General features: G+C 44.4%; 1 protein-coding gene across 3 annotated transcripts in view; it reads left to right on the top strand.

Annotated features, from left to right (window-relative positions):
- The first annotated feature begins 2,017 nt into the window (after nucleotides 1–2,017).
- The window catches only part of STX17 (syntaxin 17), a 105,013-nt gene continuing 91,540 nt past the window's right edge, over nucleotides 2,018–15,490 (top strand). The window contains exon 1 of one of the 3 annotated variants that reach the window (XM_045006241.1): nucleotides 2,018–2,038. The gene's annotated coding sequence lies outside the window, so the exon portion shown is untranslated. Of the gene's footprint in view, nucleotides 2,039–6,677; nucleotides 6,831–7,111; nucleotides 7,208–15,490 lie in introns of those variants that run through there. The other 2 variants (XM_045006239.1, XM_045006240.1) reach the window with 2 other exon arrangements.

The raw sequence follows: 15,490 nt of genomic DNA, 5'->3' as shown, positions 1-15,490 counted from the left end.
AGTGCAACCCCATCTCCAGCTTTAGAATTTGTCTGCTGTATCTTTTGCCATCAGTGGTAGTTTCTGCCCAAATCTGAAGGTGGAACTCTTGTTCCTTACATGACCTTACCATGAGTGACAGCACTTGGCATTGGATCCAGGAAAATTTGACCACCTGGAGATAGGTGACAACATTTGGAGCACTCTGAAATAATTGTTTATATCATCTCCCTTACCAGTGGTAGAAAAGTTGAATGTCAGGTATGAAATTTATGTGCTCGCTCTAAAATAGTTCAGGTGATCTTCAGATTTGCCTGGCAGCACTCACAAAAACCCCTTGTTGTCTTTGGTACAGTGGCTGTTGCAACTTTTCTATCATTGTTGCAAACTTTGGATCCCTCTCTCTCTTTTCCTGCTAGCTAGCTAGCCTTCTGGGTCTTTCGCCTCTGCTAGATTCATAAATTTTAAGGCCAGAAGAGGCCATTATGCTAATCTAGTCTGACCTCCTGTGTAACATGGGCCACAGTAGCTTTCCCAGTCACTTCTGCATCAGGCCCATAACTTCTATTTGAGCTATAGAATGTCCTTCTAGAAACGCTTCCAATCTTGATTTAAAGACTTCAAATGATGAAGAATCCACCACATCCTCAGGAAAGTTATTTCCACAGTTAATTATCCTCACTGTTAAAAATTGTGCTTTATTTCTAGCCTGAATTTGTCTAGTTTCAGCTTCCAATCACAGGATCTTATTATGCCTTTTTCTGGCGTATGCATATACCATAAACAAGCCATCTTACAATCCTCTGTTGGATAAACTAAATAATTGCAATTTCTAAGCTTCTCATGATAAGGCATGATTTTTAGACTTTAAATCATGCTTGTAGCTTTTTTCTGAACTCTTTCCAATTTATCAACATCATTTTGAAGTGTGGACAACAGAACAGCATACAATATTCCAGTAACAGTTCTCATCTGTATACAGAGATAATACCTCCTCTCCACTTGTACTTGATACTCCCCTGTTTATGTATGCAAGGAGCATGTTCACCTTCTCATCTACACAGCATGGCTACAGGAGCCCACATCCATTTGGTTATCTACAATTATAGTCATAGAATCCTAGAAATATAGGGATGGAAGAGATCTCGAGAAGTCATGGAGTCCAGCTCCCTGCACTGTGGCAGGACCAAGTAAACCTAGACTATCCCTGACAGGTGTTTGTCCAACCAGTTCTTAAAAACCTCCAATGATGGGGATTCCACAACCTGCCTTGGAAGCCTATTTCAGAACTTAACTACCCGTAAAGTTAGAGACTTTTTCCTAATATGTAACCTAAATCTCCCTTGCTACAGATTAAGCCCATTACAACTTGTCCTACCTTCAGCAGACATGGAGAAGAACTGTTTACCAGCGCTTAGCATATTTGAAGACTGTTGTCATGTTCCCCTTCAGTCTTGTTGTTTCAAAACTAAACATGCCTAGTCTTTTTAAACCTTCCTGATAGTTCAGGTTTTCTAAATCTTTTATCAATTTTGTTGCTCTCCTTTGGACTCCCTGCAATATGTTCACATCTTTCCATAAGTGTGGCACCCAGAATTGGACACAGTACTCCAGCTGAGGCCTCATCAGGGCCAAGTAGAGTAAGACCATTACTTCCTGCGTCTTAGTATATTATGTCAACCACATTTGTAATCTTATTTTTTTTTTAAATCCAATTTTCCATAAAAACATGTTGCTTTGGTATTATTATGCTACTATTCTGTGAAGAGGTATACCAGGGCCTTTGAGGCCCCCTAGTGGAGGCCTCATGTTCTTACTACACCATACCCCAGGAAAGGAGCAGTGAAGGTGGGTCCTCCAGACCTGTCTAGAAAGGTTGCAGGGAAGCAGCTAATCAGAGTGCAGCAGGCTCAGAGAAAAGGAGCTGCAGAACCTGACTAGGTCAGTTGCTGGCTGGGAGCAGAAATGTGAGGAAGGGCTGGAAGACTGAGAAACTCTCCAGGCAAGGAGGTCTGGGAAAGACTCTGCTCAAGCAGGGATAAGACAAAGAGAACCCAAGGTCTGTAACCCTAAGGTAACAGGGGAAGGTGATAGGACTGTGAGAAAAAGCCCAGGGAAAGCCATAGCAGCTAACTGATGTGGTTAAAGGGACCAGTGTGTGAGTGCTGTTCATAGGGTCCCTGGGTTGAGACCTGGAGTAGTCGGTGGGCCCAGGTCCCTCCGAAGGCCACTGGGGAAGTGTCCTAAGCCGTTAGAAGGGGATAAGATTTATTTAAAAGCCAGAGAAAGGGGCTGGAGTTTAAATAAGCTGAAGACCCTGAAAAGGCCAAACCATTTGTTGAACTTTTCCCCCATTGTTGATGGTGTGACTTAGCCAGAAGGCTAGGCCACTGAAGACCCACCTGACAAGGTCAACACCATATAGGGGGTGCCAGGAGGGAAAAAAATTGCAGCACCACACCCAGCAGACAGGAGGCACTCGAAAGTTGAGTGCACTCTATCACATTTTCTTTACTGATTGTAACCCATATTAACCGACCATGATTTTGTCTAGGAATGATGTCAGGCTGACTAGCCTGTAGCTACCTGTGTCATCCTCATTACCCTTTTGAAATACTGGTACAAAATGAGCTTTACTTCAATCCTCTGGAACCTCCCCAGTGTTCCAAGAATTGTTAAAAATCAATATTAATAGTTCAGAGAACTACTTGGCCATTATTTAATTCTCTTTGGTGTTTATCATCTGGTCCTACTAACTTAAATGCTTAACTCTAACAGTTTAACATCCTCTCCAGTTTCTGTTGAAATAGAAAATATTTCATTATCACTGTAAACTATGAACCTATCCTACTTCTTTCTAAATACAGAACAAATATTTATTGAATACTTCTGCCTTTTCAGCATTATGATTGACAACTCTACTATCTGTATCTAGAAACAGACATGTGCCATTATTAGGATTTAATTTTTTTCCTGATGTATTTAAAGAATTTCTTCTTGTAGTCCTTAAACTTACTAGCCATAGAATTTTTTTTCATTTATACCTTTAGCTCCCCTTATCAATTGTCTGCATTTCCTAACTGCTCATTTGAACTCATTGCTATCAATTTACCCATTTTCCCATTTGTTGTACATTATTTTAATTGCCATTTTTACTTCCCCTCTTAACCAGGATCGTTTTTAAATCAAAGAAGTTTTCTTATGTGACTGTGGAATTATAGGTTTTTGGGGAGCATCTAATAAAGCATTCTTGAATAAATACCCATTATCATTCACATTTTAATACTTAAAATTTTCCTCCCACTCAGCTTTGCTCATGATTTTTTCCAGCTTTGAGATTGGGTATTTTAAAACACCAAGTTTATATATTACTGGTCAGGACTATATTCAGTTCATGCATAACAAATTGAATTAGATAATGATTACTTGCACCTAGGTAGCCAACCATTTTTTTAAATCTTTCTCCATCAGAATGAGGTCTAATATAGAATTACCCCAAGATGGTTTCCATACTTTTCTGTTAGAAAGTTATCTATAATTTTCTGAAACTGCAAAGATGTTTTCCTAGTGTCAAGTTATCTCCAGTATGTGTCCTCAAGATTGAAATCTTCCATCATAAAACAATTTTCTATCTACACATTATAGATGTTTAAGAGTAGCTCATCTTGTTCTCCTGTCTCAGTTGGTGGTTTATAACTATCCCCCACCAGTACTTCATCTTCTAATTTGTCAGTTAGAACAGCCTAACTATATTGTTCTTTGCATGAGTTAGGTGATACTTTTAAGCATAATTAATGTTGGTGCCAAAGAGTTCACGTCAGAAAATCTCTTAAGTTGATGGAAGAATTGGAATCTCTTGATTATATTTAGAAATGGAAGCTTTAATTTTTTTCACTTGAAGAACTTTTCTGTTTTCTTCTAGCAGAGCTTCTACTCCCAATATACTTAGTGACAGTTGTTAAACATCTCTTCAACCACACAGAGGAAGCAGAACCAGGAATGGTCATCAGGAATGAGCACTGCCAAGGATGATAGTGCCACTGATGGTCGATTTCTGATTGAGTGGAACCCAATAGAGCCAGTTTACCCAATGGCTTATATAAATACAATTGAAGGTTTCTAATCTAGCTATTAATAAATTCAAAAGTAGTTTAAACAAGATCTCTTCTTTTTATACAGAAACCTATTTTTAGACCCCCACAAAAAGTTAAAGGAGTGGTGGAGCAGAATTAGGCCAAGAAGGCCCTGCCTCTCAGCAGCTCCTGGGCATGCTCCCTATAGAGGACCTGCTTAAAAGGGAGATCTGGCAGTCAGGCCCAGGGAAGAGTGAAGGAGAGACTGGCTGCAAGAAGGCATCCAGGCTGTAGCCACTGAGTTAGAGCACTCTACAGGGAAAGGGCTGTAACTGAGAGTAGGACTCAGCCAGGAGGCTGGGGTCTACCCCTGCCCCGCTTCTCCCTGACTTAGCAGCAGACAGACCACTTGTCCAGTATTAAACTGGACAGTCCTGCTTTCCTAGGGTTTGTCCCCTATCCAGTACTGAGACTAAACCATATCTGGTTTAGTATCTGTATCTTATGGATGATGCAATTTTGAAGAGCATGCAAGGTCACTTCCAGCTGTACAACCCACATCTCCAGTGTCACCCAATCATAGAATATCAGGGTTGGAAGGGACCTCAGGAGGTCATCTAATCCAACCGCCTGCTCAAAGCAGGACCAATCCCCAGACAGATTTTTGCCCTAGATCCCTAAATGGCTCCCTCAGGGATTGAACTCACAATCCTGGGTTTAGCAGGCCAATGCTCAAACCACTGAGCTATCCCTCCCCCCAGATAATGACAGGCAACAGCCATGATTGACAGGTAATAGCACAGAAATTGGCTCAGAAGAACAGTCATGGTCACCAAAGACGAAGACATCTGGGCCAATGGGGTCTTTCAAAGAGACAGGTGGAGAAGAAACATTGACCAATGGAAATAGGGAGGGTGCAATGGTTAGCAACAGCTGTGGCCAATGGCTGTGAGGCAGGGTGGAACTTGGGAGGATGTCCAATAGGCTGTTCTGGGAGTGATACCTGATGACAGCAGTGGCCAATAGGTGATGAGTGTGTGACACCTGCGCATTAGCTAGGTGTGGGAGAGCCATTGGATGGAGGCAGAGGAAGACATGAATCAAGGATACAGAGATGGGGAAAAGATGCACTCTGAAAAATGGCATCACCTGTGTGGCATGACCTAGCACACACCATGTATGTGAGGTCACACACCAGCAGAAGTGGGGGCAGGCCCATGCCATTCCCAGATGTTCCAGAATGTCTGGTATTCTGGGAACGCCTAAGTAGCTACCCTACACGGAGGAACAACTAGACTCTGAGGGCTTGGCTACACTTACACATTTGCAGAGCTGCAGCAGGGTGTGAAAACACACCCTCTCCAGCGCTGCAAATTGCCAGTGTGGTCAAAGCCCCAGCGCTGGGAGCTCCCAGCGCTGTCCGTTATTCCCCACAGGGAGGTGGAGTACGGACAGCGCTGGGAGAGCTCTCTCCCAGCGCTAGCGCTTTGACTACACTTAGCGCTTCAAAGCGCTGCCATGGCAGCGCTTTGAAGCGCCAAGTGTAGCCACAGTCTGAGAGTGAGCTGGGAAGCCCCCCACTATCACTCAGCTGAGGCTCTGAACTACTGAGGCTGTGCAAGCAGAAAGATGAGGCTAGGCCCAAACTGAAGGGAACATAGGGAAGGTAGGAAGTGGCCCAGGGGAGACTGATCTGGAGTGGCAGTCAGAAGGGACTGAGACACCCTTTCTCCCCATGGGCCCTGGGCTAGGACTCAGTGGAGAGAGAAGTCTGGGTCCGCCTACCCTTCACTCCTTCCCTGGCTGCCTGACAGAGCCCGTTAGACTTTGGTTGGGACAACAAAATATGACTTGGCCACCAGGCCTCCTGGACTGCCTGGCAGAATCATCCCAAGATTCAGACTGTCTGGCTGTGGCCTGACCCCGAGGCCTGCTGCCCCACCAAGCGAAGCTCACTACAAAATGGGGGGAATGTAAGCAACCTAGAAAAGAATGGGAGTGAGATAAAGATGCACTTAGACAAACTGTTGATGGGGTTAGGGACCAGCTTCAGCAGCAGACTGCCCAGCAGCAAGCCTTGCAGGAGCAACATTTTATCAGGGAATTACTTACACATATTTCCCTTGATAACAGAAATAAACAACTAGACAAAGTAAGAAAAACACTGCTTGGGAACTTTATAGAGTTTGTTTGTTTTAAAGATGTTTACTGTGTATATTTTGACATATGCGGGGTTGACCGTTGGCATTTTAAGGGTTATACAACTTTTTGAATCTCAAATCTACTGTTATTAAACAAGCACTGTCTGATCCCTCCCCCCATCGTTTCCCTGCAACTGTGAAAATGTAGATCAATAAAAAGTTTAAACTCCCTAATTCTGCACATTTTAACTAGAAAAAAGGCTGATTTGTAATCCACGCTAGGAGGGGGCGAGATGATAACAGTTGACTCGGGCCCAGCCTCTCCCAAGTACAGGTAGCAGAGTGACGCCGCGCAGGGAGCCTAGGGGCTGGGCTCCGCAGGGCCGGGGGCGGCAGCCTGGGCAGTGCCGCGGGGTCTCTCGGGGCCGGGCGCGCTGCGGGAAGCCGGCCGGGCGGGCGATGTCCGGCGGGGAGGACGCGCTGGGCGCTCCTGGCTTAGGAAACACCCGGCACGTGGTGGGGCCGGGCCGGGGGCGGGCGCTCGCCGCTTCCTTCCTTTCCGCAGCGCCTGCTCCGGCCCCTCCTCGGGCCGCCCCCGCTCGGGTCCCAGCGGCGGCGCCTCCTGCCCGGCTGTGAGGTGAGAGCGGCCGGTCGGTGTCTCCCCTCCCAGCCCCCGCGGCCCGGCCCCGGTTTCGCTTTCGTTTCTGCCCGGGGCGGCCCCATCCCGCGGGGTCTGCGGGCCCTGCGGGCCCGGGCTGCGTGTGAGGCTCCGCCTGGGGGCCCTGGACGCGCCCCCCCCAGCGCCGGGGAGCGACCGAGCCCAGCAGCGGCGGGGAGACGGGGGCGTGATGTGTTGTGGTGGCGACGAGGCGGGGGGGACCCGTTTCCCCGCCTCCCCTGCCTAGTCTCAGCGCTGTGGGCTGCTGCTGCAGTACGTGTCTCCCCCAGTGGCTCCTGTGTAGCCGGGCCTTGGGGCTGGAGGCTCTTGGAGTGGTGACTTACCCCCCTGTGCAGGTAGGGCACGTCCTCGCCTGGGTCTCTGCGGCTTGGCCTCACCACAGCAGTGGTTGTTGTGAGGAGTTAGAGGCACAGTCAGACAGTTCAGTCTGTGTCTGCCCAACATCACAGCCCTATCGGGAGATGCGCCTCTACCGTGCCACGTACCCATGGCTGTATCGGGGTAGTCTGGGAAAGTCCATAGGGCCTCAGCAGCGAATACTGCTTGGGGGACACACACACAGCAGCAGCCAAGGAGCAAGGTGGTCTGAGCTGTGCTGTCCCCCAGAGAGCTGAGCTGAAGGACCTCGGAATGTACTTCCAAAGAAATAGTTGGGAGTCCAGCCCAGTGCAATGAGTGGGTTACAGCAGTGCTTCCTCAAATCTAGAAGCTGAGCCTCACTTCAAGAAAATGAAACCAATTGTGTCCCTTCAGAGCCTTTGCATGTGCTGTTAAAGGCCTTCACCTCTTCATTTATTGGTTGCCTGCACCCCTCAGGGTAGCGTCCAGTTCCCCCACTTTTGAAATGCTGGGTTACAAGCAGGGGCGGCTCTAGGAATTGCGCCGCCCCAAGCAGGGCGGCACGCCGCGGGGGGGGCGCTCTGGCGGTCGCCGGTCCCGTGGCTCCGGAGAACCTCCTGCAGGCACACCTGCGGATGCTCCACCGAAGCCGCGGGACCAGCGGACTGTCCGCAGGCATGTCTGCGGGAGGTCCACCGGAGCTGCATGCCGCCCCAAGCGCGCGCTTGGCGCGCTGGGGTCTGGAGCTGGCCCTGGTTACAAGAAGATATCGCTGTGTAAGGGTTGAAACACTGTTAACTGTCACACTTACTGTGTTTTAACCATGTGGTACATGGGGTCAACTTCTTTGCTGGCATAGCTGAATGGAGTTACGCCAGCAGAGAATATGACCCCCATGTTTAGAGCCCTTCATGCCACTAACTGGTTACACGCTCAGTTTGAAGTTGTAATGTGGACGCCGTGTGGTTAAAATTTTTGGACCTATACTTCTCTGAGGAAGATCCCTGTTGTGTGACATGGGTTGTATTATAGCATTGCTGTATAGTAACACTATTAGTAACATGTAAACAGTATTTTAATTTGATTGTTGATGCAGATATAGGATGGTTTGAGGCCAATTTAAAAATATGGCCCTATAAAACTAAATAAAAATAGTAAGTACATACATTTATACTTATTTACTTGGTGACATAATACAGTTGATAAGAGATACCTGTGAATGTACAACATGAAAACAACACTGTATACACAACAGCTGTTCAAGTTTTATTACACTTTGTAACTTCAGTATATGAGTGGAAAGGAGTCCTGATAGGCTTCTGCAGAAGTACTTGAGTATGAAACTTTGCAGGTGCATATTAATAGCAATCACCAACATGTACATTACAGATAAACTGCCTCCATTTTTACAAAGTTTAGAATAGAATTAACAGGTACAAAAATTGGCAAAATTGGAGCCCAATCTTGTAAAATTCCTAGTGCCCTCAACTTCCACCGTGTCTCAGTCAATAGGAGCTGAGAGAGTTCTCTGTGAAGAGACTGTAGCTTAGCAGAAGAGGCACTTGATTTGAAAATATATGTCTGTTTTACTCTCAGTAACAACAATAAGTTAAAATAACTTCTAAAAATGTTGGTTTTAATCTGACCGTTTCAACCTTACAAATTTGTCACTTGTGCAATGTCTTATATAGTATTACCTTAAATCTAATCATATAGTAAACTTCAATTATCTGCAGAACAAACTTATTAATTAATAACATACTATGTTCTGTATTCTTCATATGTGAAGTTCCAGAACAATAAAGTTTCAGTAAAGGCAGTACTCAAATGAGTGGGAAACATTGACAGTCCACCTGTGAAGTGGAAGATGGACACAATATGTCTTGCATTTTTTTTCTAAAAGCTCTCAGATAATTGTTGCTCGATGGTAATGATAAAATTTATGACAGTGACCACAGGAAACAATGTATATTTTATTTTAATGCAGATTAATTGGCTAATGATATTTCGGTCTTGTTTCAATTAATGTTTTTCAATGAGAGAAAACGTGCAAATGAACTCTGTTAATGTTTAGTATATATATATATCTTCTAAATCATCATTCAGCTCCCGTTTCAAGGCCTGAGAAAAAACATGAGAAGGAAAAATAAGGGAAAAAATAAACTACTTATCTATTCATGGGTTGATCTTGAAAAGGGTTATGACCAAGTTTGACTTTACTAAGACTCTCTTTGGGAGTAACTAGCTGACCTTCCTCTTTGCAGGTTCAGGCCCTCAGACCATTAAAAATATTTACATTTGAGTGGATGGTATTGTATACAGGCTCTTAGTAATACAGATTCTTATATAACATTAAGTATAATAAAGCTACGTAGTCCAACTGATTTCTAAGAATCTTTATCATAAGACGACACATTTTCTTAGGTACTTATGATCAAATCCCAATTCTGTGTGCACTACAAACAAATTTGAATATATTTTAAAAAGTATAAACCTGTGAGTTCATCTGTGAATAAATCTCTGAGGCATGGAACATATTTTCCAGTTTTCAGCTCAAGTTATCTTCAGAGCTAGATTTCAGAAATTGGTCCCTTTCTAACTCACTAGGAACAGACAGGGTCTTCAAGTTGCATCTGATTTGACTACTCTCTCGAATACTGCTAGTAACTGATCAATAAACGTTGCCTCCAAAAATAGCCTTTTTCTCTTGGAATTTAATCTGTCATTTAACAGAGATTTTGTAAATGTTAAAAAGCAGTGGAAACCTAATATACATATTTCTGTTTTTTTATCTGTCAGTTAAACAGTACTATACTTGTAAGTATGTTTTTTTTTATTCTGTGTTCCAAACACATCTTTAAAAATGTGAATTAAAACTAGTACAGTTAGTAAATGTGGGAGAGTGCATTATGTCATGACAAAGTAGGGAAATGCAGCCTAGATGGAGCTATTGTAAGGTGGGTGCAAAACTGGTTGGAAAACCATTCCCAGAGAGTAGTTGTCAGTGGTTCACAATCATGCTGGAAGGACATAAAGAGTGGGGTCCCGCAGGGATCAGTTCTGTGTCCAGTTCTGTTCAATATCTTCATCAGTGATTTAGATAATGGCATAGAGTGTACACTCATAAAGTTTGCGGACGATACCAAGCTGGGAGGGGTTGCAAGTGCTTTGGAGGATAGCATTAAAATTCAAAATGATCTGGACAAACTGGAGAAATGGTCTGAAGTAAAGAGGATGAAATTCAATAAGGACAAATGCAAAGTACTCCATTTAGGAAGGAACAGTCAGTTGCATACATACAAAATGGGAAATGACTGCCTAAGAAGGAGTACTGCGGAAAGGGATCTGGGGGTCATAGTGGATCACAAGCTAAATATGAGTCAACAGTGTAACGCTGTTGCAAAAAAAGCGAACATCATTCTGGGATGTATTAGCAGGAGTGTTGTAAGCAAGGCGTGAAAAGCAATTCTTCTCCAATGCTCTGCGCTGATTAGGCCTCAACTGGAGTATTGTGCCCAGTTCTGGAAGGATGTGGACTAATTGGAGAGAGTCCAGAGAAGAGTGACAAAAATGATTAAAGATCTAGAAAACATGACCTGTGAGGGAAGATTGAAAAAATTGGGTTTGTTTAGTCTGGAAAAGAGAAGACTGAGGGGGAACATGGTAACAGTTTTCAAGTATATAAAAGATTGTTACAAGGAGGAGGAAGAAAAATTGTTTTTCTTAACCTCTGAGGATAGGACAAGAAGCAATGGGCTTAAATTGCAGCAAGGGACGTTTAGGTTGGACATTAGGAAAAACTTCCTAAGTGTGAGGGTGGTTAAGCACTGGAATAAATTGCTTGTGGAATCTCCATCATTGGAGATTTTTAAGAACAGGTTAGACAAACACCCGTCAGGAGTGGTCTAGAACCAAATTTGGTTCACAGTTTGTTCAGGGTAAGCCCTGTGAGACACTTTGTTTACCTGATAAGAGGTTTCAGAGTGCTAGCCGTGTTAGTCTGTATCAGCGAAAAGAATAAGGAGTACTTGTGGCACCTTAGAGACTAACAAATTTAAGCACATTGCATGCATCCAATGAAGTGGGTTTTAGCCAGGGCTTTGGAGCTGTGCTCTGGCTCTGCTGCAGCTCCAGGCAAAAACCTGCAGCTCCACTGCTCTGGACCTGCTCCGTGCTCCAGCTCCGGGCTCCGCTCCAAAGCCCTGGTTTTAGCCCACAAAAGCTTATGGGTAAATAAATTTGTTAGTCTCTAAGGTGCCACAAGTACTCCTTATTCTTTTTGTTTACCTGAGTGTCTGCAGGTACGGCCGCTCACAGCATTGAGAGCTGCGGGAAACCTAAAAAGAATGCTGCCATATGAAATTTCTAATGATTTGAAGATATGTGGTATTAACCTTAGATATTTAAAAAAAAAATTTTTTAGGACAGAGTCACTGGTGAACCAGACAGAACACACAACCCATTTTGCTGGGCTTACAATGACTTTGCATTACCAGAACAGTCCATAGCAGCTGATGTTCATTGATTAGTCTGGTTCTTAATTTGCAATTGACTTGCTGGTTTAGAGCAGTGTTTCCCAAACTTGGGACGCCGCTTGTGTAGGGAAAGCCCCTGGTGGGCTGGGCCGGTTTGTTTACCTGCTGCGTCCGCAGGTCCAGCCAATCGCGGCTCTCACTGGCCGTGGCTTGCTGCTCCAGGCCAATGGGGCCTGCGGGAAGTGTCTCGGGCCAAGGAATGTACTGGCCACCACTTCCAGCAGCTCCCATTGGCCTGGAGCAGCGAACCGCAGCCAGTGTGAGCCGCGATCGGCCGAACCTGTGGACGCAGCAGGTAAACAAACCGGCCCGGCCCGCCAGAGGCTTTCCCTACACAAGTGGCGTCCCAAGTTTGGGAAACACTGGTTTAGAGGGCTGTGTTAGTGAGACTGATACTAAGGAGTTGATCCAAAGCCCAGAGAAGTCTAAGGAAAGGACTCCTGTTGACTTCAGTAGGCTTTGGAGCAGACCCTACATGAAGGAGGGTCTAGGAGAGAGAAGTTTCTGCATTTTAAGGGCTCTTTGTACTCCTGTCTTCTCAATTCCCCTTAATAGTACTGTCTTAGTGTGCAGTGGAGACAAGACAGCAGTGCCATGAGGGGCCTTACAACACTTGTATAGGCTCGCATGAAGCCATGAAACCTTTAAGGAGCAGTGAGTAAGAATTTGGAGGACTAATTTGCTGTTGAGAAATGATGGTGTGTCTAATCTCCGTCATACCACTCATTTACTGAAACCAATACAATTGCTGCATTCACAGTTACTCCTGAGATCATTCTGTGCCCCCCTTCCCCCGCAAAAAAAATTCTGGACACAATATTTTAAAATTCTTCAAATTTTATTTGTCAAATAAATGTGGAGGCTCCAGCATGGTATTGGGGACCACAGGTGCACATAGGTGGGAGATCATTGTGCAGCTCCCCCCAGGGCATGGACTCAGCAATGAGGCTGCACCCAACACTGACACAGGGCAAAGACTGGGCCTGCCCCAGAAACATCCCAGGGCCCTTCCCCTCTGTGCCAGGTGCATCAGGTGTGGGCAGGTAGGCTCAGCAAGGCAGGATCCAAATGTGGGGGAATCCAGGTATGGGTTAAGAGGGTTCTCTGTGGGGCAATCTGGGTGTGGGATCAGGATGCACAGGGGCTTGTTGGGGGGTTCTGGGTGCAACGGTAATGGGACTCTGCAAGGGGTCCAGATGAAGGTGGTCGGGGCTCAGTGGGGTGTGTGTGTGTGTGTGTGTGTCTGGGTGTGGGGAGATAGAGCTCAGCAGAGGAGTATGGGTGTGGGGGGTTCGGTGGGGGGGGTCCAGACGCTGCTGGTTGGGGCTTGGTGGGGTGGGGATCTGGGTGTGGGTGGCTAGTCGGGGTGGTCCAGGTGCTGGGGGAATGGGGCTCATCGGGGGGGTGTGTGTCTGAGTGCAGAGTGGTGAGGCTGAGGAGGGTCTGGGTACAAGTGGGTCTGGATGCACAGGTTTTGGGTGGATGGGGGAGCAGCTCCCTGTACAAGGATCCTTCCCTCTGCAGCTGAGGAGTGATGGGTGCAGTAAGCGTGGGGGGTGGGGGGGATAGGTAGAGAAGTTTGCACAGCTTCCTTCAGCCAGGGGAGAAATCTGGGGGTGGCTCTGACCCGACCCCAGATGCTGTGCAAGGAAAGAGGAAGTCCTGTCCTCCCCAGCCCAGCTGGGACTAGCAGCTGAGCCTGGCACAGGGTAGGAGCTACCAGAAAGGTCTTCCCCACTCCTGCCTCCTGTCCAACAGTGATTTACCTCTCTGCTGGCTGCCCTGGGCCCCTGAAACATATTGCTGGAGAGGGATGCATGACCGCTCTTGTGGCTTCCCTGTCAGAAAGTAATTTTTCTGCAGGGAATCAATACATCTGCAAGGGACGTAAATTCTGCGCAGAATTCCCCCAGGAGTAAATGTACATAAAACTGGAGAGGTAGGTTAGCTCTGTTGTCACAATGGCCCCACATAATTTACCTGAACTGTTGACCTGACCCTGAGTGTATCCTAAATAACAATAACAATTAGACAAAACAGTGTTGTTAGCTTAATTACAATCTAATTTATTCAAATACAGCCTATGTAGTAGATTTCAATTAATTTTTACTATATGGTAAGTTTTAAGAGTCTGTTATTAAGATAATTCAGGACAAAGGAAAAACTGACACATGCTACATTTCTTAAAGGAACCTATTTGTAACTAATTTTAATTCAAACTCATTTATGGATTTACTTGTAAACTGTCAGAATCAGTGCTGTAAATTTTGGGCATGATGCACTGTATTCTTTATTCATAATAAAAAAGTTGAATTCCTGCATTTAAATGCAAAATGGAACTCCATTATAACTGGGGAGTTGTGACTGGTGACTTCATAATAACTGTTAACTAAGGACTTCTCTAATATGATGTAGTACAGTAAAACCAGATAAAAGGACTGATGTACTTTTTTTTAACCACTTGACCCTGAACATCAGTAATGGTAGAATCTTCTAGGGCTTTAAGGAATAGATATATTGAAATATTAAACTTCAAATTTTTCAAAATTTTAAATTAAAGGCGATTGATACATACTCATTTCAGGAATTGCATATATAAGTGCAGAATTTGTTGGAACGGAAAAGGATGTCTAAGAGATCACCTAATCTATTCCTTTGCATTTTGGAGTGATTCATAAACAATTGCAAAACTGATTAACTAAAATGCCTTTCTTTGGAGGTTGTGAAACAGAAAAAGGTAAATCATTGGTAATGCTGAGTTTAAATATATGAAGGGAAGCCTCCAAAGCTGATTTGCTCGAAACTTGTCCTACTGTTTTTTAAAATCTGCTTGTCCACGTGATTTTTTTTTTTTTTTTGTTCAGGAAAAAATACATTCTTTGGTAGTATTTTCTTCATAAAAGAAATGATTTGTAACTCAACATTGATAAATCAGAGGGGGATGGTATTGAAATTTGATTAATCTTGAACTATTTTTTTCCTCTGGAAACTCCTATTTCCCCCCCACCAGAAGTTGTTCTTTCTCCTTTCCCATAGGCTTGGGCAGGAAGTACTAGGTCCAGCAGGCTTTTCTCTACTTGACAGGAAGTTTACAATCTTAGGCCTGCTCTGCTCGGAGGGTTCTGCTAGTTTAACTATACCTGCAAAACTCTCCTAGTGCAAAAGCATTTTTACACTAATCTCTGTCAACACTAGTCCTTTTACTGACATAGCTATGTTGGCAAAACTTTCTAGTATCGATCTGCCCAAATTTGTATATATTTTTAAAGGAAAGTAAATAAAAGAAAATCATGTTTCAATAAATTGTATTAATACAGTGCTAATGCTGCATGAATAAAGGGACATTTTAATTTTCAAACTCACATGAAGTTTTTCTTGTCCCTTCTGCATACACAGTATGAAGGAATTTTTTTCATTAGTCACATGGTGTATGTGTTTGTGCACAAGAGTGCGTTTATATGCAGCAATGTAAAATTCTATATATCTTCATCTAAGGGAAAAGAAAAAAACCCCAAAGTACAGTTTAAAGAAAGATGCAGAGTCAGGTTACTTAACCCCACATCCTATAAAAACTTAAACAATATGCTTAGTCTTTGTAGAATTGGGGCTTTAATCATTTTTGCAAGAAGGTAGAGTCCATTTGCTGTGGGAACCTTCACTCAGGATTTCCTGATTATTAGAGAGAGAGAGAGTGTGTGTGTGAACTTTCACCCTCAATTTTGTATTGGTGTCTTTTCCAGCATA

Source organism: Mauremys mutica, chromosome 2 (genome assembly GCF_020497125.1).
Source record: "Mauremys mutica isolate MM-2020 ecotype Southern chromosome 2, ASM2049712v1, whole genome shotgun sequence".
Lineage (NCBI taxonomy): Eukaryota > Metazoa > Chordata > Testudines > Geoemydidae > Mauremys > Mauremys mutica.
This window is presented reverse-complemented; position numbering and strand designations above follow the sequence as displayed.